This window comes from Pseudorca crassidens, chromosome 15 (genome assembly GCF_039906515.1).
Source record: "Pseudorca crassidens isolate mPseCra1 chromosome 15, mPseCra1.hap1, whole genome shotgun sequence".
Taxonomy (NCBI): Eukaryota; Metazoa; Chordata; class Mammalia; order Artiodactyla; family Delphinidae; genus Pseudorca; species Pseudorca crassidens.
Window position 1 is genome coordinate 32,170,636 of NC_090310.1, and position 24,441 is coordinate 32,195,076.

The window sequence follows — 24,441 nt, forward strand, 5'->3', positions numbered from 1 at the left end:
TTGCAAATGGTTAGGGCTTGATGGGGCCAAGGAATCAAATATAAGAGTTGATGGAAATCTGTGAATAACAAATGATTAGTGAGCAGAACACAGTTCTATGAATCTTAAGTAAAACTCTGAACTATGTTGCCTAAGCAGACAAAAGAGTGGGAGCCCAACTAAAAGTGGCTTCAAAAGTTATTCAAGAATTCTCCTCTTAGTCTGCCTCCCTTTCCATCTTTCTCTTTCTGGGTTGTCCTATCTGTATGCCTTAGTTTACTCTGTCCTCTCCTCCATCTCTTAGTATTTGTTATGGGCTGAACTGTGTCCCCTCTGAATTCATATGTTGAAGTTCCCAGCCCCAGTACCTCAGAATGTGACTGTGTTTGAAGATAGAGTCCTATAGATGTAATTAAGTTAACAAGAGGTCCTTAGGGTGGGTCTTATCCAAGATGATGGGTGTCCTTATAAGTAGAGAAAATCTGGACATCAGAGGGAAGACAACATGAAGACATTGGGAGAAGATGGACATTTACAAGCCAAGGAGAGAAGAAGAAACCAACCCTGCTGACATCTTAATCTTGGACTCCCAGCCTCCAGGACCGTGAGGAAACACATTTTTGTTGTTTAAGCTGCCCAGCTTGTGGTACTTTATTATGGCAGCTGGAGAAAAACAATATTTCTCTGTACTGTCATTCTTTCTGGGTCTCTGTGACTTGGTTTCTCCCTGTGTCTCTCTGGGTATCACTGTATAGTATTCTCTGACTCTGTCTGTATTTGTTTCTCTGTCTTTCTGTGTTTCTCTCTATATCTATCACAGGCTCTCTTTCTATGTCTATTTCTCCCCTTCTCTGTCTCCTTTGTTTATCTTATCATTCTCTTTCTTCCTTGGATAAAACATGATAACTCATGTGAAATGTTTAGAACATTGCCTGTCATATAGAAATTACTCAAAAAAGCTGATTCCTCTCTGTTCTTTCTCTCTCTCTCTTTTTTCTTTCCTTCTTCACTATTTCCCTTCCATTCCTTTTCACTCACTCCCTAACTGGACATAAAATAAAACTGGAATTTATTTTTCAGGATTTATTGTCTTTACTGAATAAAGTTTTACAGCCCCCAATTCTAATTTTAAAGCAACTCACTTGGCTGTTTTACATTTCTCAAAGGGGGAGAGAAAGGGAGACTAAATTGAATTGCCTTTTGTAAGTGACCTCGGTTTGATTTTGTTTCTTTTGCTCCTTCTGAGGCCTGCCTAACCTTCACTCATTCTAAACAAAGAATAAAATAAAGCCAAGCTTCATTTCAAGAAGAGGTTTGAAAATATTACTTCTGACTATCAAGTTCTGGATTTTTTTTCCTTCTTCACTTCTTTTTTCTGATGCAGGGAGCCCATAACTTTTAGTCAGCCAAGCAGAGAGCTGACATTCACTTCCAAACAATTTAGGTAGGTGGAAAGGAAGAGTGGGACTTGAAAAATTAACAGTCATCGATTTACTTCTTTGGCACCTGTTTTGATTATTGAATTAAGAAAGTTCTGGCAGCTACAACTGGGCCTGCCAGACGCTGAAGAGCACATTTCAGGGAGGATGGAAGGGGATGTCAGAAGATGTGAGACTCATTCATTTAAAAAATAAACTGTCCGGATCAAGTTCTGTTTAGGCTGTCAGAACTGATCGCGAGCGTAATGAAACATCAAGAACATAGGGGCAAGGAGACATTGATAAAGCCCAAACACATCGTGAAATATAAAAATTTGCTGATTTTTAAGTCAGCAGCCCCGAGTGTCAGCTTATCAGCTTGTGGAAACCACCGACATGTTGAAAGTAGTCCATTTTTCCGGCAGTTTCGTGCAGATTCGTCCACTGCTTTTCTGGAGGCTGTAGAAAATGCTCTCAGGGGACTGATCTGTCAGCCTCGGGATGAAGGGAAGGCCACAGCACCCGAGAGATCTTTGGGAGATAGAGGGGGATGGGAGAAAATGCAGGCTCTCTGTCAGGGGTGGAATCACTCAGCATCGTTCTAGAAGAGGCAGGCAATTGCTTCCGTGAATCCTGAGTATCCATTACACACACACACACACACACACACACACACACAGAGAGAGAAACGTACACTCCTGCATCACATGCACACACGGACACACATACGTGAAACATTCACGTCCACATACACAACTATACATGGATGTACACACATTCCTCCACTACAGACGGCAAACAAAATCACATGTTTGTACACAACCACGTTCAAAATGCCATACACTGCGTGGATCAAACACCTTTCCCAACCCCTGGTCCAGCCTGCTGGTGAGATGAAAACCTGGAATGCCTAACCAGAGCCGATAGGCACAATTTCCTCTGGAATGCTGGGGAGTTATTCCATTAAAAAATTGCTCTGCTAGCACAGACTTCCATTCATTTCTTGGACTCACCTTTCAGCACAAATAAGGGCCTAATTCCATCTGTCAGTCATGTCCTGTGTTGGTGGATTCACATGCCCAGCGTAAGTATTTTGTGGACCAGGAGGCCTGTCCAGGGAACTTGGCAAGGACCTTGCAAGGCTGAACTGGATGAAATTCCCCAATATCATCTATACTTCATCCTGACCATGCTGGAGCTGTGTGTCCATGGAGGCTATATGGTGGTTTATTTGAGATTATGCAAGACTCCAGAATAAGTACAACACATCTTCCTAAAGCATGAGTAATTATATGTAGAATTAAACAATTTAAAACATCATCTTATCGCTTGTCAAACAGTTTAATCAACTGTTTATATTAGGGAGCAGAATGTAAAATTTACATGCATTTTTAAGAGGAAAATTGACAGGGCCTGGTATATTTTCTAATGGAGGTGGTTTTTGACTATCATTTAAATTTCATGCTATGAGTTTTCCTACTTCTTCTAGAAAGAATTTTTGCCATTTCTATTTTTCAGATTTGTTTATATATGTTTACTCATAGTATTTTTAAAAAGACTTCATTGTTTTAGAGTAGTTTTAGGTTTACAACAAAATGAAGAGGAAAGTACAGAGCTTTTCCATATATACCCTGCCCTCACACAAGCAATAAAATGCATACATGTTTACTCTTCAATAATTTCTGGTCAATGTATATATACACCTATGAAACCACCACCCCAGTCAAGATATAGAACATTTCCATCACTCAGTAAATTTCTCTTATGCCTCTTTGCAGCCTTTCCACCTCTTTTCCCCCCAAACCACTGATCTGATTTCAATCAGCATAGTTTACTTTGCCTGTTCTGAAATTTATATAATAAAACCATAGTATCTGTATTTTTCAATCAAGATAATGTTTTTGATTGAAACATTTTCATATATTTTGTTTTATATGTGTGTGTGTGTATATATATATATATATATATATGTATATACACAGTTTAATTTCAAAGCTATATATCCCACGATATGTTTGTCCATTCACTGCTGGATGGGCATTTGGGGTTATGTTCAATTTTTGACTATTATGAATAAAGCTGCTATAAAAAACGCCAGTACAAGTCATTTTTGAAGATGTATGTGTTCATTTTTCTTGGATAAATACCCAGGACTGTAATTGTTGAGTCCTATTTATGTTTAGCTTTGTAAAAAATTGCCAAGCAGTTTCACAAAGTGGTCATAAGATATTGCATCCTAACCAGTAATGTATGAGAATTCTATGACGAATCCTCATCCTTGCCAGCAGTTAGTATGGTCAGCCTTTCCAGTATAGTGAATATGCAGTGATCTCTAATTGAGGTACTAATTTGCATTTCCTTGATGATTAAAGTGTTGAACTTTCCATGTACTTCATATATTTTGCTTTGTCAAGTGTCCGTTCAAGTCTTTTGTCCATTAAAAAAAAGTATTGTCTTTTTGTCATGAAGTTATAGGACTTCTTTGTATATTATGGAGGCAAGCCCTCTTTCATGTAGCTATTGCAGATATTTTCTCAAAGTTGTTGGCCTGCTGCTTTTATATTTTTAAAAGTGTTCTTTGATGAGAAGTTTGTAATGCTGATGAAGCCCAACTGAGATTTTTTCCTCTTATGATTAGTGCTTTTTATGTTTTCTCTAAGAAGTCTTTATCCTTAGGTTCTAAAGATATTCTCCATTGTTTTCTTCTAGAAGTTGCAAAATTTTAACTTATATGCTTGGATTTATGATTCATTTCAAATTAATTTTTATGTATGAAGTAAGATAGGAGTTGAGGTTCAGTTTTTGATGTTATTAATTAATAGAATTAAAAAATATTTTCCGGGCTTCCCTGGTGGCGCAGTGGTTGAGAGTCTGCCTGCCGATGCAGGGGACACAGGTTCGTGCCCCGGTCCGGGAAGATCCCACATGCCGCGGAGCGGCTGGGCCTGTGAGCCATGGCCGCTGAGCCTGCGCGTCCGGAGCCTGTGCTCCGCAACGGGAGAGACCACAACAGTGAGAGGCCCGCGTACCACAAAAAAAACTTTTCCAAATTTTTATTGGCAGTCTGTGAAATATAACTTCTTGAATATTGACCTTGAAATCTGTGGGGTTATTATTTCTTTTACTTATTATTTCTTTTTGTTTTTGGTAGATTCCTTAGGATTATCTTGTAAATCATAATATCATTGGTGAATAAAACCAATTTTATTCTGTCCTTTACAATCTTTATGCTTTTTATTTCTTCCAGGTATTATTGCATTGGAGAGGATCCCTCACATACTGAAATAGGAGGAAGGGTTTCAGTATTTCACCACTGAGAATGATGTTAATACTCAGGATTGTATGTGTGTGTATGTGGTTGTTATTTGTTTTTTGTAGATGCCTTTTATCAGACGGAAGAAATTCTCTTCTAGTCCCAGTTTGCTGAGAATTTTTATCATCAAATGGATGATGAATTTTGTTAAATGCTTTCCTACGTTTGTTGGGAGGTTCATATACATTTTCTCCATAATTTTGCTAATATGATAAGTTACACTAATTGTTTTTCACATGTTAGATCAACCTTGAATTCCCGTGATAAACCTCACCTGATCAAGATATGTTACACTTTTAAAAATTATTGTTGGATTTACATTGCTAATATTTCGTCAGGAATTTCTACCTTTATGTTTATGAGGAATACGGGTGTGTCATTTTTTTCTGTTTTGGTAATGTCTTTATGAAATTTTGGTATTAAAATTATGTTGACCTCATAAAAGAAGGCAAGGCCTGTTCCCTCCTCCTCTACATTCTGAGAAGAGTACTGGTATTACTTCTTCCTTAAATATTCACAATGATTCACTAGTGAAGTCATCTGGGCCTAGAGTTTTATTTGTGGGAAGGCTGCTTAAGTTACAAATTCAACTTCTGTAAGAGATAAAGTATTATTCAAGTTTTAAAATTTCTTAAGTCAGTTTTGGTTTTTTGGAGCTTCATCTAAAATGCCGAACTTACGGACAGAAAAATATTTATAATATTGCCTGATCGTGCTTTTAATATCTGCAGGATTGTACTCGTGTCTTCTCTTTCATTCCTGATCCTGATCATTTGTGTTTTCTCTCTTTATTCTAGATCAGTCTTGCTAGGGGAGTATCAATTTGTATTAATTTTCTTCATTTTTAAATGTTTTCTATTTTATGCATAATGTTTATTTTTCCTTCCCCCCTCATTTCTTTTGCTTCTTTTGCATTTAATTTCCTCTTCTTTTTCTAGCTTCTCTAGGTGAAGGATAGATCACTGATTTCCTGCCTTTCTTCTAACATGCTGAAAGAAACTCTGCTGTGGCTTGACCTGACATTGACTCAAGGTGTGATCCCAATTTTTGCCCTCAGGCCTCGTTCTCTGCCAAGGTAGGTAAGAGTCAGTCTCTGTCCTTCTGGCCCTGTCTTGGCAGCCTTAACCTATTTTGCCTCCTGGCCAGGGAGTGGGTATCAGAGAGGCTCCAGATGGCCCCATTGTAAGCATTTGTTTTCAGTTACCGTATTTAGTCTTTTTTTTAAAAAAAATTATTTATTTATTTACTTTGGCTGCATTGGGTCTTCGTTGCTGCGCATGGGCTTTCTCTAGTTGCTGCAAGTGGGGGCTACTCTTTGTTGTGATGGGCGGGTTTCTCATTGCAGTGGCTTCTCTTGTTGCCGAGCACAGGCTCTAGGTGTGCGGGCTTCAGTAGTTGTGGCACGCGGGCTCAGCAGTTGTGGCTCACGGGCTCTAGAGTGCAGGTTCAGTAGTTGAGGCACATGGGCTTAGTTGCTCCGCAGCATGTGGGATCTTCCCGGACCAGGGATCAAACCTGTGTCCCCTGCATTGACAGGCGGATCCTTAACCACTGTGCCACCAGGGAAGCCCTATATTTAGTCTTTACAAATCCACACGATGAGCATACTAGCCTCATTTTTTAAGGTTTTAAAAAATAATGGTGATATTGACTTACGTGCCTGATTTATGACATCGCTGAGATTCAGATGCAGTCCTTGCTTGACTCTAAAGTCCAGTGTAAGTTGCACATGCCTCTCTTCTAATGTTAAAGTGATCACTCATTGAGACTTTACTAGATTTTACACTGTGTTAGGTGAAGTATAGAGCTTGCATCATTTAGCTCACACAGTGGTCTATGATGTAGGTACTGTTTATACCCATTTAAAATTAAGATGATGGAGTCAGGGACTTGAGATGCCTTGCCCACACCAAATGTAATAAACCTAGGATTCAGTATTAGGTATTCTTTTTAACATTCCAAATCCCATTCTCTTGACCTAAGATTTTATGTTCTACACACCAAGCAGACATTTTTGATGTTAAGGCCTCGTGAATCCATTAAGTGACCCATCCCCTTTACAGACAGGCAGAAAGAGATGGAATTTCACATCTCACAGGGTGGAGAGTTTGTACGTTACATGCATTCAAGTTGTTTAATTTAAACTTGATCCCCTACGTCTGGCAGTGGGTGTCTTACAAAGTTCATTTCTCTTTTAAAATAGAATACATTCAACCTCAGAGGGCTTACATAACATACTCAATTTCACCTAGTGGCTAGTAAGTGGCAGAGCTGGGATTTGAACCTAGGTTGATTTGACTTCAATACAAAAAAAGAAAGAAAGTTAAACGTTCAAAGAATACCAAGGAACTCGTGCAGGAGAGGGTACATCTTTGAGACTCGGTGATCAGTTTCCAATATTCTAAAAGCACTGAACATACATTCTCAGCACTGAATGTTAATAGGAGGAACGAGGGGGCTGGTGGACCACCCGAATGGATTCCTAAAGGAATCTGTGCCGTCATTCTGTCAGAACAGAGCAGATCTGGAAGAAAAGTGAAGCCATCTAGTTCAGCCGCTTCTTTTTACAGATGAGGAAGCTGCGGCTTCAGGGAGGGTCTTCTCTTCCCCTGTGGGTATTTGATGTGGTGGCTAATAGTAATCACGATGATCCCTTAAACTTAAATGGACTCTCTTAGGGGCGTATGTGCTGTTTCATTTCCATTCCCGCAAGAACCAGGGGAGGTGAGTAGGGCAGACTTGTTTGCTCCTAGTTTACGCTGGGGAGGGACTGATTGAGACCCTGACCTTGAGAGATGACTAGCTCCAGTCCTGATCGAATATCCGTGTCTGCATTTGAACTCAGTGCTTCTTAATTCACATCCCAAAGACTTTAGAACAGAACACGACTGGTTGAGTGGAGCCCAGAGAAGAAGAAGATCTCATTAAGAATGTTCTCCAAAAAGGGAACACTCTTACTCTGTTGGTGGGAATGTAAATTGGTACAGCCACTATGGAGAACAGTATGCATGTGCCTCAGAAAAGTTGCTACATGAACAAGCAATCCCACTCCTGGGCATATACCCAGACAAAACTATACTTTGAAAAGATACATGCCCCACTGTGTTCATAGCAGCACTATTTCCAATAGCCAAGACATGGAAACAACCTAAATGTCCATCGACAGATAAATGGATAAAGAAGATGTGGTATAGATACACAATGGAATATTACTCAGCCATCAAAAAGAATGAAATAATGCCACTTGCAACAACATGGTTGGACCTGGAGATTATCATACTAAGTGAAATAAGTTAGACAGAGAAAGACAAATACTGTATGATATCACTGATATGTGGAATCTAAAATATGACACACATGAACTTACCTACGAAACAGAAACAAGTCACAGACATAGAGAACAGACTTGTGGTTGCCAAGGGAGGGGGGTGGGGGAGGGTTGGATTGTGAGTTAGGGAATAGCAGATGCAAACTATTATATACAGAATCATGAACAACAAGGTCCTATTGTATAGCACAGGGAACTATATTCAATATCCTATAATAAACCATAATGGAAAAGAAGATGAAAAAGAATGTGTGTGTGTGTATATATATATATATATATATATATATAAATAACTGAATCAGTTTTCTCTACAGCACAAATTAACACAACATTGTAAATCAACTACACTTCAATAAAATTAAAACAAAAGAATGTTCTCTGAAAACTTGATCAGGAGCAAATTAGGCGAGTTCCACCCAACCCACCCTGTTGGAGGCTTGTTTTCCACTTGAGAAAAAGCAGGCGAGACTGTGGAACATCTTCACAGCTGTTTATGTCTTCCAGTAACTTTTCCTAACCTTTTCCCCATCTGCTTTTGCAGTAGGAAAAATCATTTTCTCCATGTGATGGGTCTTCAATATTCCCTTTCCTACCTCCTAGATACTGTACTCCAAGATACTATACTAAATTACAGTGATTCATTATTCCTATTAAACAACATCCTCAAATTACCGGCAAACCAAACAATTGTGAACGGTAAATTCAAACAGTAAAACACGGGCACATATTGGGTAAATGTTATTTTCCTGAACAAGAAAAGCTTTTGGCAAAGTGTTTAACTTGAATACAACAAAAGGCAATTTAATTTAGTAATACAGCTGGATGAAAAATGGGGACCTCGGGTTTAATAAGAAGGGGAGAAAGACACGCATACATCATCCCAAAGGATAATTATGGGAAACTATTTTGTATGATCCAGCTAAATCAAAGCTTCTAATGCTTTCTTGCTCCTGTCAAAATAGGGAGATTTAAGGCCTTAAAAATGGGAATTTTGCAGACTTCACTGCCAAGAAAAAATGATTTGTCTCTTGATAAATTACTATTGGGCTTTATACTTGGGAAAAAATACACTTACATTGAAATAAATGCCAAGGAATGGCTAGAGAATTTATATTTTTCGTTCATATCTGTCACTGGATTGGTGGGGAGACAGCAGTCCCATTTAAAACGTCTCCTGGCTTGCTGACAGTAGGCCACAGAGGCAAGATGGAAACCTCTGGTCACGGGGGCAGGCGCAGACCCCCAGGAGGCTGCACAGATCTGGTAGTGCACTGCTTTACTTATTTTTCTCCCCAGAACACAAGCACCCTATCCCCTCTGGATTTCATACTTCAAGAAGAACCCCCAAATATGGACACGTGTCTTTTAAAGATTCTGAACATTTCTGTGGGTTCCTGTACCTGTCCTAAACAAATCTGCCTTCCAATGCTGAAGGGGAACAGGAAAAGGAAAGAAAAACTTTGGCAACCACAATGCCACTGGGTTGTCAATTACAAGGGTCTGGTGAGGACGGTGAAAGCCTGTCTCTTCATCACCTCCATCAGTCTTGATAACAGGATTAGAGAGCACATCACCATTGACATAGGGACCCCAGACTCCAGCTTCACTTCTTTTACAACCTGTGTAAAACTTTGGCAAAACAGGTAACAACTCCGGGTCTCAGTTTCCCCGTCTGTAAAATGGTGGGTTCGGACAAACAACTTTTTCCTTACAAGCATTTCTGCAAAATACTTCATTCGTGACGCATTTTTATACAAAATGGCGCTCTATAGCGCAGATTAAAGAGGAACTGCTCCAGCCAAAGCAGAGTGCTTCTTCATTTCTTATCTTTCCCCACCTCCTGGGGACCCCTAAGTCGATCTATAGAACTCTAGGGCTTCAGAGAATACACTTTGAGAATCACTAATCTGGGTTCTTTCTAGGGATCCGTCCTGTATGAATACACCATGGTTCTGGGGCTGATCTGCTCCTGAAACAATTAACTTAGGCTGTGGAATGCTCAGATAGCTCTGCCTGGCATTCTTTTCCTCCACGGTTGTAGTGTGTGTGTGGGGGGGGGGCGGGGGAGTCTTCTTGACAAACGCCAGGTTCCCAAGGTTTCATTGCCATGGCTCACTGCAAGGTAATTTCCCCGCTCCCAGGCTGAGGCAAAAACATACAGCACAGTCCTGGGGGGGAGCTATGTCAAAAATCCAAATAAGAACTATCATCCAAATATTTATCTTCAGAAATGTGGACGCTTTAGCGCTTGCCAAAGGCCGATTGATTAGTATTTATCAATTTCATATTCCAGTAAATTCTGGAGCACTTTCTTTTCCAAATGAAACAATGCAAACACAATGGAATCTTGCAATAGCTGGATGATGACTCATCTGCTATAAAAATAAATAAATGAAAGAAACTAAATACATGCTTTGGGAAAAAGAGACGCTGGATAGTTCCTTTTTTTTTTTTTGACTTTCTTGGTGCTAAAAAAAAGTGCATCTTTATTTTTAAGTTGCAAATCTTTCTAAGATGTCTGGATCGATTTTCTATCCGAGTAACACCAATTTAAAGTGCTCCCTTCCTAAATCTTTTCTTGTAGTTTACAGAGTAGTACACATTTCACAAAGCACTTTTTAGTTTATAAGCATAGTTTACAGTAGACTTTATAGTTTATAAGGTGCTATATCCTTTCCAAGGTACTTCACAGTTTACACTTACAAGCATTTCTGCCTTTACAGCCTTTTATGGTTTGTGTATAAGCCACTTTATCATTTCCAAAGTATCTGGCATCTTATAAAGCCCTCTTATAATTACAAAGTGCTTTGTAGCTTACCAAATGCCTTGCAATTTGCAAAATGATTCCAAGCCCATAACCACATTTAGTTATAGCAGATGCGAGTGACATAATTGCATCTTTCTTTGATGATTATAAGGATCATGCTGGGCGTGAGAGTCATAATTATGAACTTGCCTTTACTGAACACAGACCGAGTGTCCCACAGATGCTTGTTATTGCTTGATCAGTTAAGACTATCATTGCTCTAAACTGATGTAACTGATGAAGGCCAACAAGTTTGGTCTTGATCAATGGTTCTCCGTAGGGGTGATTTTACTCACCAGAGACCTCTGGCAATATATGGAGACATACTTGGTTGTCACAACGAGAGGAAGGGATCCTACTGGCATCTAGTGGGTAGAGGCCAGGGATGTTGTTAAACATCCCACAACGCACATCACAACTCCCATGACAAAGAACTATCCATCCCATAATGTCAATAATGCCAGGGTTCAGAAGCCCTGGTCTTGATAAAGGTCAGACCATCTGACAATTTCATACTACTTATCTCTTGCATTAGAAGAATGCTTTGTGGGACTTTCCTGGTGGTCCAGTGGTTAAGACTCTGTGCATCCACTGCAGGGAGCATGGGTTCGATCCCTGGTTGGGGAACTAAAACCCTGCAAGCCACGTGGCGTGGCCTAAATAAATAAATAAATAAAAGGATGCTTTCAGTTGCGAGTAATAGGAAAACAGCCTCAAGCTGGCTTAAACATTACATCCATGTATTATCTCCCTTAACTGGAAATCAAGAGGAAAGTCAGGCTGCAGGGCTGGGTGATTAAGATGCTGACTCATGGCTTTGAGGACCCTGATTCTCTCCTTTTCTACATTTTTTTTCAGCCTCAGCTTATGCTAAGGCTGATTCACGGCTGTCACCAGCAATTGGGGCAATCTGCCGCTGTTCATATTCAAAGGCAAGAAAGCTGCCTTTTCTCCAGAATTCCAGAACAACCCTTTGTGGGTGAATAAACACCCACATGGTACTCTGACTTCCTTAACTGAAGAATATATACAAACCACCATGGACAGAGCTTTATATATAGCCTATGGTTTCTCCACCTCTATCTTTCCTTGGGCACTAACTTTTGGCCAATGACTAGAGCTTCTGCAAGAACAAAAACATAATGAAATCACTTGTTCCCACTGGAAACGGTTTCTGTGAAATATCTGAGCAGATTTACGCACAGAAATTCACACTGTTCCCCAGTCTGGAATTCTGAACCATAAATCCTCCCCCCGCCACATTACACATGCACACGTACACATACTATCCCTCTTGCAAATTAAAAGTCGTATATATCTTGCCAAAGAATTTCTGACATGCCGCTTCAGCATCTGGAGCCTCAGGCAAGCTCTGTGTCTACCATGTGATGTATAACTGGCCAGGGAGGTTGCAAAACCCAGAATTCAACGACTAGTCAACAGGGCTTGAGATATTGCGGGCAAAGCTTGCTCTCCCTTGTCTAAACAATCTTATCAGCAGGAGGTACCTTATCTAGCGACATATGGCTGAGATCCAGCACTCTGCATTAAAGGTGAATAATGATTTGTATTGTAGCATCTTCGTGATCAAGCAGATACTCTCACTTTCCTATTTAACTGTTTTCACATTTGATTTGGGGATACTGCAAAGTTCCGAGGGTTAGTCTTTAGGTCATCTCTGTGACATGGAATCGGACTACTGGATACTCATCTACAAAAGCCTTCAAAGGAGGACTTCCCTGGTGGCGCAGTGGTTAAGAATCCACCTGCCAATGCAGGGGGCATGGGTTCGAGCCCTGGTCCGGGAAGATCCCACATGCTGTGGAGCAACTAAGCCTGTGTGCCACAACTACTGAGCCTGCGCTCTAGAGCCTACGAGCCACAACTACTGAGCCCATGTGCCACAACTACTGGAGACCGTGCGCCTAGAGCCTGTGCTCCACAACAAGAGAAGCCACCACAATGAGAAGCCCGTGCACTGCAATGAAGAGTAGTCCCCGCTCGCCGCAACTAGAGAAAGCCTGAGCACAGCAACGAAGACCCAATGCAGCCAAAAATAAATAAATAAATTTATTTATTTAAAAAAAAAAGCCTTCAAATGTTTCCAATTACATGTAGGACAAACTCAGAATCCTTAGCCTGACTTTCACAGTCTGCCCCCCAAACACTTCTTTCAGCATTATCTCACTGACTACTGCTTGCCTCCTACAAGTATCATCTATGCCTTTCAGACTGATCTCTTAGTTACATTTCAAATAAGTTTTCTGTGTTTCTGAATTACAGAACCTGGAATATAGCAGGCATTAAAAAGCAATATGCCATACGACCCAGCAATCCCACTCCTGGCATATATCCAGAGAAAATTGTAATTCGAGAAGATACATGCACCCCAGTGTTCACTGCAGCACTGTTTGCAATAGCCAAGACATGGAAGCAACCTAAAAGTCCATTGACAGCTGAATGGATAAAGAAGACGTGGTATGTACACAATGGAATACTACTCAGTCATAAAAAAGAATGAAATAATGCCATTTGCAGCAATATGGATGGACCTAGAGATTATCATACTAAGTGAAGTTAAGTCAGAGAGAGAAAGGCAAATATCATATGATATCACCTATATGTGGAATCTAAAATATGATACAAATGAACTTATTTACAAAACAGAAACAGACTCACAGACACAGAAAACAAACTTATGGTTACCAAAGGGGAAAGGGGGTAGGGGAGGGATAAATTAGGAGTCTGGGATTCACAGATACAAACCAGTGTATGTAAAACAGATACTAAACAACAAAGTCTTATTGTATACCACAGGGAACTGTATTCAATATCCTGTAATAAACCATAATGGAAAAGAATCTTAAAAAGTATATATAACTGAATCACTTTGCTGTATACCAGAAACTAACACAACACTGTAAATCAACTATACTTTAATAATAATAAAAAATAAGCAACAGACTTGGGTCTAAATTACTACTCTACCATGTATAGGCCATATGACCCTGGAAAATTACATATGTAGTGAAATTCAGCTTTACTTGTCCAGAAAATGATGATAATATTACCTTGTGGCATAGATGTGAGTGTTAAGTAAGATAATTATTTAATATGATTTGATCAGTGTCTGCTGGGAAGAAGGTGTTTAATAAAGTTATTATTTTTCCTTTACATTCTTACCTGCCTGTATTGACTTCTCTTGTATGTTTCTATTTCTGCTTTATTTGAAGGAAGGTGCACTTTATTTCCCCTGTCAATCCTTCAAAGTCTATAATACATCCTATTCTATATCCTCTTAGCTCATTGTACTTTTCCTTTAGCACTTACCACAATTTTAATTTATACTAATTTGTGGAAATAATTGTGTAGTATTTGCTCCCCTGGGTAGATTACACGTTGCCTAAGAGCAGATGTAGACTGCACCTCTATATTCCTCATAGTTAGAAAGTTTCTGACACATAATAGGTGTTAACTAAATATTGCATGAACGAATGATCGAATGGACAGTTAAGATGAATTGAGTACTTCATAGTACCAGGCAGGGTGCTAATTTCTTTATATACATAATCTCACAGCACTTTAATACCCTAGGTTTATAATTATCATTCCTATTTCCTAAATAAGGACCTGGGGCATAGGGGGTAAAGCAGCATGAGGAAATCACACCTCTAGGAAGAAGCAGAGTCAGGATTTGAATTTTTGTCATCTGACTCCAAGCCCAAGCTCCTAACCGTTATCATGATACCTTCTTTGCAAAGACGGAGGGTGATGGATCCATGGGTAATTTGAGTATCGGGTAATCCTGCTTTAAATCAGAGTGAGTCAACCAAACAGGAGTCAGAAAATATGAATCCCTTTTCTTTTCAGCAGCGTTTCTAGCCATGACGTCATTTGATCTTCACATGAGACTCTGCTCTGTTGATGAAAAACGGGGCTCAGTGGGAGTAGGCGATTTGCTGAAGATCACTCATCGAGTCACTGGTGTGGAAACAGAGCCAGAGACGCCTAGAACAATCAGTGGAGTAATCACACCAGGTCACTGCAGTCATCAGGCCTCCCCTCCCGCCTCCCACAGTTTTTTGGGGGGAGTAAGATATTGGTCCCCTCAGCGATAGCCAAGGAGGAGCCTGGTGCTGTGGGAAAATGGCATAGACTCGGAGGCAGGGGGGCTGGATTCTGGAGGCAGCCACGTCACCTGGATCTGAGCTTCTGGCCCCACTGGCGCAGTTCTGCATTTCCATCTGAACAAGAGAAGCTTAGGTTGGATGTTTTCTAAAAGCTTCAGTGAGATGTATTCAGCCAACAGATATTTATTGAGTGCCTATGAGGACCATGTCTGTCTTCCTCACCTCTATATTCCTTGTTTCTAGTACAGATTCTGCTACATGGTAAGTGCTAAACAATTATCGAGTGAACGAGGGATTGTGAATGAACATGATAAGATGAAACAGCCAGTAACGCCCAGTCAGTCCCTGCCCCTTGGTTGGCAGAGATAGGTAAGCCAGCTGCTAATGGTTTTGCACTCTACTGAGTACTTCAATTGAAATAAATGCTTAGGTTGCTCTGAGGTGGTCCAATTAATCCAGTTTGGGGGTGGACAGAAATTTAGGGAGGCCTTCTTGAAGGAGGTGACCTCTAATTACCATAAGGACGCATAACAGGTAAGCAGGGAAGGAGATATGTAAGTACATGGGCAAAGCTGAGACATGCAGAGGAAATCAGAAAGGTTGGTTGATCATCCCAGACAGAAGGGAAAGTTTGGGGAACTCAGTGTAGCTCATTCAGCTGGCCTGCGGTTTAAAGTTCAGGTGGGGCAGAGGGGAGAGGTGAGTCTGGACAGTCTGGTAGAGGAAAGATAAAGAGTAAACCACCTTAAAGGGCTGAAACCAAGCAGGACCCTGTGGGGCCCTCCTGGGCACAATGCCTTTCCAGGTCCCCCATTTCCTTTTTTTAACATCTTTATTGGAGTATAATTGCTTTATAATGTTGTGTTAGTTTCTGCTGTATAACAAAATGAATCAGCTATACGTATACATATATCCCCATATCTCCTCCATCTTGCGCCTCCCTCCCACCCTCCTTTTCCCACCCCTCTAGGTGGTCACAAAGCACCAAGCTGATCTCCCTGTGCTATGCGGTTGCTTCCCACTAGCTATCTATTTTACATATGGTAGTGTATATATGTCAATACCACTCTTTCACTTCGTCCCAGCTTACCCTTCCCCCTCCCCGTGTCCTCAAATCCATTCTCTACCTCTGTGTCTTTATTCCTGTCCTGCCCCTAGGTTCATCAGAACCATTTTTTTCTTACATTCCATATATATGTGTTAGCATACGGTATTTGTTTTCCTCTTTCTGACTTACTTCACTCTGTATAACAGACTCTAGGTCCATCCACCTCACTACAAATAACTCAATTTCATTTCTTTTTATGGCTGAGTAATATTCCATTGTATATATGTGCCACATCTTTATCCATTCATCTGTCGATGGACACTTAGGTTGCTTCCATGTCCTGGCTATTGTAAATAGAGCTGCAATGAACACTGTGGTACATGACTCTTTTTGAATTAAGGTTTTCTCAGGGTATATGCCCAGTAGTGGGATTGCTGGGTCGTATGGTAGTTCTGTTTTTAGTTTTTTAAGGAAATTCATACTGTTCTCCATAGTGGCTGTATCAATTTACATTCCCACCAACAGGGCAAGAGGGTTCTCTTTTCTCCACACCCTCTCCAGCATTTATTGTTTGTAGATTTTTTGATGATGGCCATTCTGACTGGTGTGAGGTGATACCTCATTGTAGTTGTGATTTGCATTTCTCTAATGATTAGTGATGTTGAGCATCCTTTCATGTGTTTGTTGGCAGTCTGTATATCTTCTTTGGAGAAACGTCTATTTATGTCTTCTACCTATTTTTGCATTGGGTTGTTTGTTTTTTGATATTGAGCTTCATGAGCTGCTTGTATATTTTGGAGATTAATCCTTTATCAGTTGCTTCATTTGCAAATATTTTCTCCCATTTTGTGGGTTGTCTTTTCATCTTGTTTATGGTCTCCTTTGCTGTGCAAAAGCTTTTAAGTTTCATTAGGTCCCATTTGTTTATTTTTGTTTTTATTTCCATTTCTCTAGGAGGTGGGGCAGAAGGATCTTGCTGTGATTTATGTCATAGAGTGTTCTGCCTATGTTTTCCTCTAAGAGTTTTTTAGTGCCTGGCCCTATATTTAGGTCTCTAATCCATTTTGAGTTTATTTTTGTGTATGGTGTTAGGGAGTGTTCTAATTTCATTCTTTTACATGTACCTGTCCAGTTTTCCCAGCACCACTTATTGAGGAGGCTGTCTTTTCTCCATTGTATATTCATGCCTCCTTTATCAAAAATAAGGCAACCATATGTGCGTGGGTTTATCTCTGGGCTTTCTATCCTGTTCCATTGATCTATACTTCTGTTTTTGTGCCAGTACTATACTGTCTTGATTACCGTAGCTTTGTAGTATAGTCTGAAGTCCGGGAGCCCGATTCCTCCAGCTCCGTTTTTCCTTCTCAAGATTGCTTTGGCTATTCAGGGCTTTTATGTTTCCATACAAATTGTGAAATTTTTTGTTCTAGTTCTGTGAAAAATGCCATTGGTAGTTTGATAGGGATTTCATTGAATCTGTAGATTGCTTTGGGTAGTATAGTCATTTTCACAATGTTGATTCTTCCAATCCAAGAACATGGTATACCTCTCTGTTTGTATAATCTTTAATTTCTTTCATCAGTGCCTTATAATTTTCTGCATACAGGTCTTTTGTCTCCATAGGTAGGATTATTCCTAGGTATTTTATTCTTTTTGTTGCAGTGGTAAATGGGAGTGTTTCCTTAATTTCTCTTTCAGCTTTTTCATCATTAGTGTATAGGAATGCAAGAGATTTCTGTGCATTAATTTTGTATACTGCTACTTTATCAAATTCATTGATTAGCTCTAGTAGTTTTCTGGTAGTGTCTTTAGGATTCTCTATGTATAGTATCATGTCATCTGCAAACAGTGACTGCTTTACTTCTTCTTTTCCGATTTGGATTCCTTTTATTTCTTTTTCTTCTCTGATTGATGTGGCTAAAGCATCCAAAATTATGTTGAATAAGAGTGGTGAGAGTGGGCAACCTTGTCTTGTTCCTGATCTTAGAGGAAATGGCTTCAGTTTTTCACCATTGAGAACGATGTTGGCTGTGGGTTTGTCATATATGGCCTTTATTATGTTGAGGTAGGTTCCCTCTATGTCCACGTTCTGGAGAGTTTTTTATCATAAACAGGTGTTGAATTTTGTCAAAAGCTTTTACTGCATCTATTGAGATGATCATATGGTTTTTCTCCTTCAGTTAGTTAATATGGTGTATCACATTGATTGATTTGCATATATTGAAGAATCCTTGCATTCCTGGGATAAACCCCACTTGATCATGGTGTATGATCCGTTTAATGTGCTGTTGGATTCTGTTTGCTAGTATATTGTTGAGGATTTTTGCATCTATGTTCATCAGTGATATTGGCCTGTAGTTTTCTTTCTTTGTGACATCCTTGTCTGGTTTTGGTGTCAGGGTGATGGTGGCCTTGTAAGATGAGTTTGGGAGTGTTACTCCCTCTGCTGTATTTTGGAAGAGTTTGAGAAGGATAGGTGTTAGCACTTCTCTAAATGTTTGGTAGAATGCACCTGTGAAGCAATCTGGTCCTGGGCTTTTGTTTGTTGGAAGATTTTTAATCAAAGTTTCAATTTCAGTGCTTGTGATTGGTCTGTTTATATCTTCTCTTTCTTCCTGGTTCAGACTTGGAAGGTTGTGCTTTTCTAAGAATTTGTCCATTTCTTCCAGGTTGTCCATTTTATTGGCATATGGTTGCTTGTAGTAGTCCCTCATGATTTTTTGTGTTTCTTCAGTGTCAGTTGTTACTTCTTCTTTTTCATTTCTAATTCTGTTATTTGATTCATCTCCCTTTTTTTATTGATGAGTCTGGCTAGTGGTTTATCAATTTTGTTTATCTTCTCAAAGAACCAGCTTTTAGTTTTATTGATCTTTGCTATTGTTTCCTTCATTTCTTTTTCATTTATTTCTGATGGTTTCTTTCCTTCTGCTATCTTTGGGTTTTGTTGCTGTTGTTCTTCTTTCTCTAATTGCTTTAGGTGTAAAGTTGGGTTTTGTATTTGAGATTTTTCTTGTTTCTTGAAGTAGGATTGTATTGCTATAAACTTCCCTCTTAGAACTGCTTTTTCTGCATCTCACAGGTTTGGGGTAGTTGTGTTTTCATTGTCATTTGTTCCTAGGTATTTTTTGATTTCCTCTTTGATTTCTTCAGTGATCTCTTGGTTATTTAGTAGCGTATTGTTTAGCCTCCATGTGTTTGTATTTTTCACAGTTTTTTTTTCCTGTAATTCATATCTAGTCTCATAGAATTGTGGTCAGAAAAGATACTTGATATGATTTCAATTTTCTTAAATTTACCGAGGCTTGATTTGTGACCCAAGATATGATCTATCCTGGAGAATGTTCCATGAACTCTTGAGAAGAAAGTGTATTCTGGTGTTTTTGGATGGAATGTCCTATAAATATCAATTAAGTCTATCTGGTCTAATGTGTCTTTCAAAACTTGTGTTTTCTTATTTATTTTCATTTTGGATGATCTGTCCATTGGTGAAAATGGGGTGTTAAAGTCCCCTACTATTATTGTGTCACTGTCTGTTAGCATTTGCCTTATGTATTGAGGTGCTCCTATTTTGGGTGCATAAATATTTACAATTGTTATATCTTCTTCTTGGATTGATCCCTTGACCATTATGTAGTGTCTTGTTTGTCTCTTGTAATAGTCTTCATTTTAAAGTCTATTTTGTCTGATATGAGAATTGTTACTCCAGCTTTCTTTTGATTTCCATTTGCATGGAATACCTTTTTCCATCCCCTCACTTTCAGTCTGTATGTGTCCCTAGGTCTGAAGTGGGTCTCTTGTAGACAGCATATATGTGTGTCTTGTTTTTGTATCCATTCAGCCAGTCTATGTCTTTTGGTTGGAGCATTTAATCCATTTACATTTAAGGTAATTATCAATATGTATGTTCCTATTACCATTTTCTTAATTGTTTTGGTTTTTTTTTTTTTTTTTCGGTACGCAGGCCTCTCACTCCTGTGGCCACTCCTGTTGCAGAGCACAGGCTCCAGATGCGCAGGCTCAGCGGCCATGGCTCACGGACCCAGCCGCTCCGCGGCATGTGGGATCCTCCCGGACCAGGGCACGAACCCGTGTCCCCCGCATCGGCAGGCGGACTCTCAACCACTGCGCCACCAGGGAAGCCTTTGGGTTTGTTTTTGAAGGTCTTTTCCTTCTTTTGTGTTTCCTGCCTAGAGAAGTTCCTTTAGCATTTGTTGTAAAGCTGGTTTGGTGGTGCTGAATTCTCTTAGCTTTTGCTTGTCTGTAAAGGTTTTAATTTCTCCATTGAATCTGAATGAGATCCTTGCTGGGTAGAGTAATCTTGGTTTTAGGTTTTTCCCTTTTATCACTTTAATTATGTCCTGCCACTCCCTTCTGGATTGCAGAGTTTTTGCTGAAAGATCAGCTGTTAACCTTATGGGGTTTCCCTTGTATGTTATTTGTTGTTCTTCCCTTGCTGCTTTTAATATTTTTTTCTTTGAATTTAATTTTTGATAGTTTGATTAATATGTGTCTTGGTGTGTTTATCCTTGAATTTATCCTGTATGGGACTCTCTGCACTTCTAGACTTGACTATTTCCTTTCCCATGTTAGGGGAGTTTTCAACTATAATCTCTTCAAATATTTGCTCAGACCCTTTCTTTTTCTCTTCTTCTTCTGGGACCCCTCTAATTTGAATGTTGGTGTGTTTAATGTTGTTCCAGAGGTCTCCGAGACTGTCTTCAATTCTTTTTTCTTTATTCTCCTCTGCAGTAGTTATTTCCACTATTTTATCTTCCAGGTCACTTATCTGTTCTTCTGCCTCAGTTATTTTGCTATTGATTTCTTCTAGAGTATTTTTAATTTCATTTATTGTGTTGTTCATCATTGCTTGTTTGCTCTTTAGCTCTTCTAGGTCGTTGTTAAACGTTTCTTGTATTTTCTCCATTCTGTTTCCGAGATTTTGGATCGTCTTTACTGTAATTACTCTGAATTCTTTTTCAGGTAGACTGCCTATTTCCTCTTCATTTGTTTCGTCTGGTGGGGTTTTACCTTGCTCCTTCATCTGTTGCACATTTCTGTCTTCTCATTTTGTTTAACTTACTGTGTTTGGGGTCTCCTTTTCACAGGCTGAAGGTTTGTAGTTCCCGTTATTTTTGGTGTCTGCCCCCAGTGGCTAAGGTTGGTTCAGTGGGTTGTGTAGGCTTCCTGGTGGAGGGAACTGGTGCCTGTGTTCTGGTGGGTGGGGCTGTATCTTGTCCTTCTGGTGGGCAGGGCCACTTCAGGTGGTGTTTTGGAGTGTCTGTGGACTTAGTATGAATCTAGGCAGCCACACTGCTAATGGGTGGGGTTGTGTTCCTGTCTTGCTAGTTGTTTGGCATAGGGTGTCCAGCACTGGAGCTTGCTGGCCGTTGGGTGGAGCTGGGTCTTAGTGTTGAGAGGAAGATCTCTGGGACAGCTTTCGCTGATTGACATTACGTGGGGCTGGGAGGTCTCTGGTGGTCCAATGTCCTGGACTTGGCCCCCCCACCTCAGAGGCTCAGGCCTGACCCCCGGTTGGTGCACCAAGACCCTGCCAATCACACGGCTCAGAAGAAAAGTAAGAGAGAAAAAAACAAAAACAAAAGCCAAAACAAAAACAAACAGACAGAACCTTAGGACAAATGGTAAAAGCAAACCTATACAGACAAAATCACACAAAGAAGCATACACATACACTTTCACAAAAAGAGAAAAAGGAAAAATATATATATACATATAAAAAAAGGAAGAGAGCAACTAAATCAATAAACAAATCCACCAATGATAATAGGTACTAAATACTATATTAAGATAAACATAAAACCAGAAACAAATTAGACTCAGAAAGCAAACCCCAAGTCTACAGTTGTTCCCAAAGTCCACTGCCTCAATTCTGGGAACATTCATTCTCTATTCAGGTGTTCTTCAGATGCAGGGTTTATCACATTGATTGTGGGGACTTAATCTGCTGCTCCTTAGGCTGCATAGAGAAATTTCTCTTTCTCTTCTTTGTTTGCACAGCTCCTGTGGTTCAGCTTTGGTTTTGGCCCCGGCTCTGCATGTAGGTCTACCTCAGTAGTCTTTTCCCCACCCAGACAGGACGGGGTTAAAGCAGCTGCTGATTAGGGCTCTCTTGCTCACTCATGCTTGGGGGAGGGAGGGGTACAGTAGTCATAATTGGAATGTGGGGTGAGCCTGAGGTGGCAGAGGCTGGCGTGACATTGCAACAGCCCGAGTCATGCCATGTGTTCTCCCAGGGAAGTTGTCCCTGGATCTCAGGACCCTGGCAGTGGTGTGCTACACAGGCTCCCAGGGTGGAAGTGTGTGTGTGGACAGTGACCTGTGCTTGCACATAGGATTTTTGGTGACAGCGGCAGCAGTGTTAGAGGTTCATGCCCGTCTCTGGGGTCTGAGCTGATGGCCGTGGCTCGCACCTATCTCTGGAGCTCATTTAGGCAGTGCTCTGCCTTCTGTGAGCACAGGGAGTGGGAATCCCCTCTCCTCGTGCACCCCGAAACAAAGGTATTTGCCTCTCTGGCAGGTCCAGACTTTTTCCTGGACTCTCTCCCAGCTATCTGTGGTGCACTAGCCCCCTTCAGGCTGTGTTCATGAAGCCAACCCCAGTCATTTCCCTGAGATCTGTCCGAAACCCGAGCCTCAGCTCCCAGCCCCCACCCTTCCCAGCGGTTGAGCAGACAAGCCTCTCGGGCTGGTGAGTGCTGGTCGGCACCAATCCTCTGTGTGGGAATCTCTCCGCTTTGCCCTCTGCACCCCTGTTGCTGCGCTCTCCTCCATGGCTCCAAAGCTTCCCCCGTCCACGCCCCCATCTCTGCCAGTGAAGGGTCTTCCTAGTGTATGGAAACTTTTCCTCCTTCACAGCTCCATCCCAGAGGTGCAGGTCCCATCCCTATTCTTTTGTCTCTGTTTTTCCTTTTGTCTTTTGCCCTACCAAGGTACTTGGGGAGTTTCTTGCCCTTTGGGAAGTCTGAGGTCTTCTGCCAGCTTTCAGTAGGTGTTCTGTAGGAGTTGTTCCACATGTAGATGTATTTTTGATGTATTTGTGGGGAGGAAGGTGATCTCCACTTCTCACTCTTCCACCATCTTGAAGGTCTCTTGGTCCCCCATTTCTTATTTGCAGGATATAGACTGCAGCCTCCTAGACCTTCCTAAATACGAAAGGGCAGATTCAAATAGTTGCTGATCAGGGAAGGGAGGGAATGCAGAAACAAAGGAGGAGCAATGAAGAAACTTTAGTGAAGCCATTAAAGCAGGGTCCTGGTTTTTCCTCAAGGAATATATGTAACAATATCTTTGAGTTCTTCTGCTGGGACTACGGCCCCCATGCAGGTGGAGGATGGTAACTTCAGCTGAGCGCAAGATTCCTGGATCACCTCCTTGTTACCTCACCAATCGGAAGAAAGTCACACACTCGGCAGCCTTTACCCCACATTTTGCCTATAAAAACTCCCCCAAAACCATAGGGGAGTGCGGGGTTTTTGAGCACGATCCACCCATTCTCCTTGTTTGGCGCTGCAGTAAAGCTTTTTTTGTTCCAAACTCTGACTGGAGTTTCAGTTTGTTTGGCCTCACTGTGCATCGGGCACCCAGAACTTTGTTCAATAACACAAGGATTCTAAATAGGGAGGGTTTAAAAATGACCACTCTGGGGCTTCCCTGGTAGCACAGTGGTTGAGATTCCGCCTGCTGATGCAGGGGATACGGGTTTGTGTCCCGGTCTGGGAAGATCCCACATGCCGCGGAGCGGCTGGGCCCGTGAGCCATGGCCGCTGAGCCTGCGCGTCCAGAGCCTGTGCTCCGCAATGGGAGAGGCCACAGCAGTGAGAGGCCTACGTACCGCAAAAAAATAAATAAATAAATGACCACTCTGATTACCATGCATAAAATTCTTTAGGGAACAAGTTGTAGAAGCAAGAAGACCAGTTTGGATGCTGTTGATATGGTCTAGGAATGAAGCAGGAGGGAAGGGGGCAGGGCACAACCTTTAAAAGAATGACTTAGCCATAGGACATGACAAAGACTGGTTAGAACGAACTAGGTCCAGGATGGTGAAAGATTCAACTTCCAGTGGACCCTGAGCCTCATTGTACACTCATTGTAATACATTAGCTACATGACACACCCACCAGTGCCATGAAAGTTCTGAGGCCAACCATAAAAGGCCAAAAAGTGGGCGGTGGCCCAATTCCTGGAAATTTCCACCCCTTCCCTGAAATAATTGGAATAATCTTCCCACTCATTAGCCTATGAAATTACCCAGTCCATAAAAACTAACCACACCATACTTCTGGGCTCCCTTGCCTTCTGAGATGGCCCACACTCTGTATGTGGAATGTGTTTCTCTCTAAATAAATCCACTTCTTACCTGTCACTTTGTCATTCACTGAATTCTTTCTGTGACCAG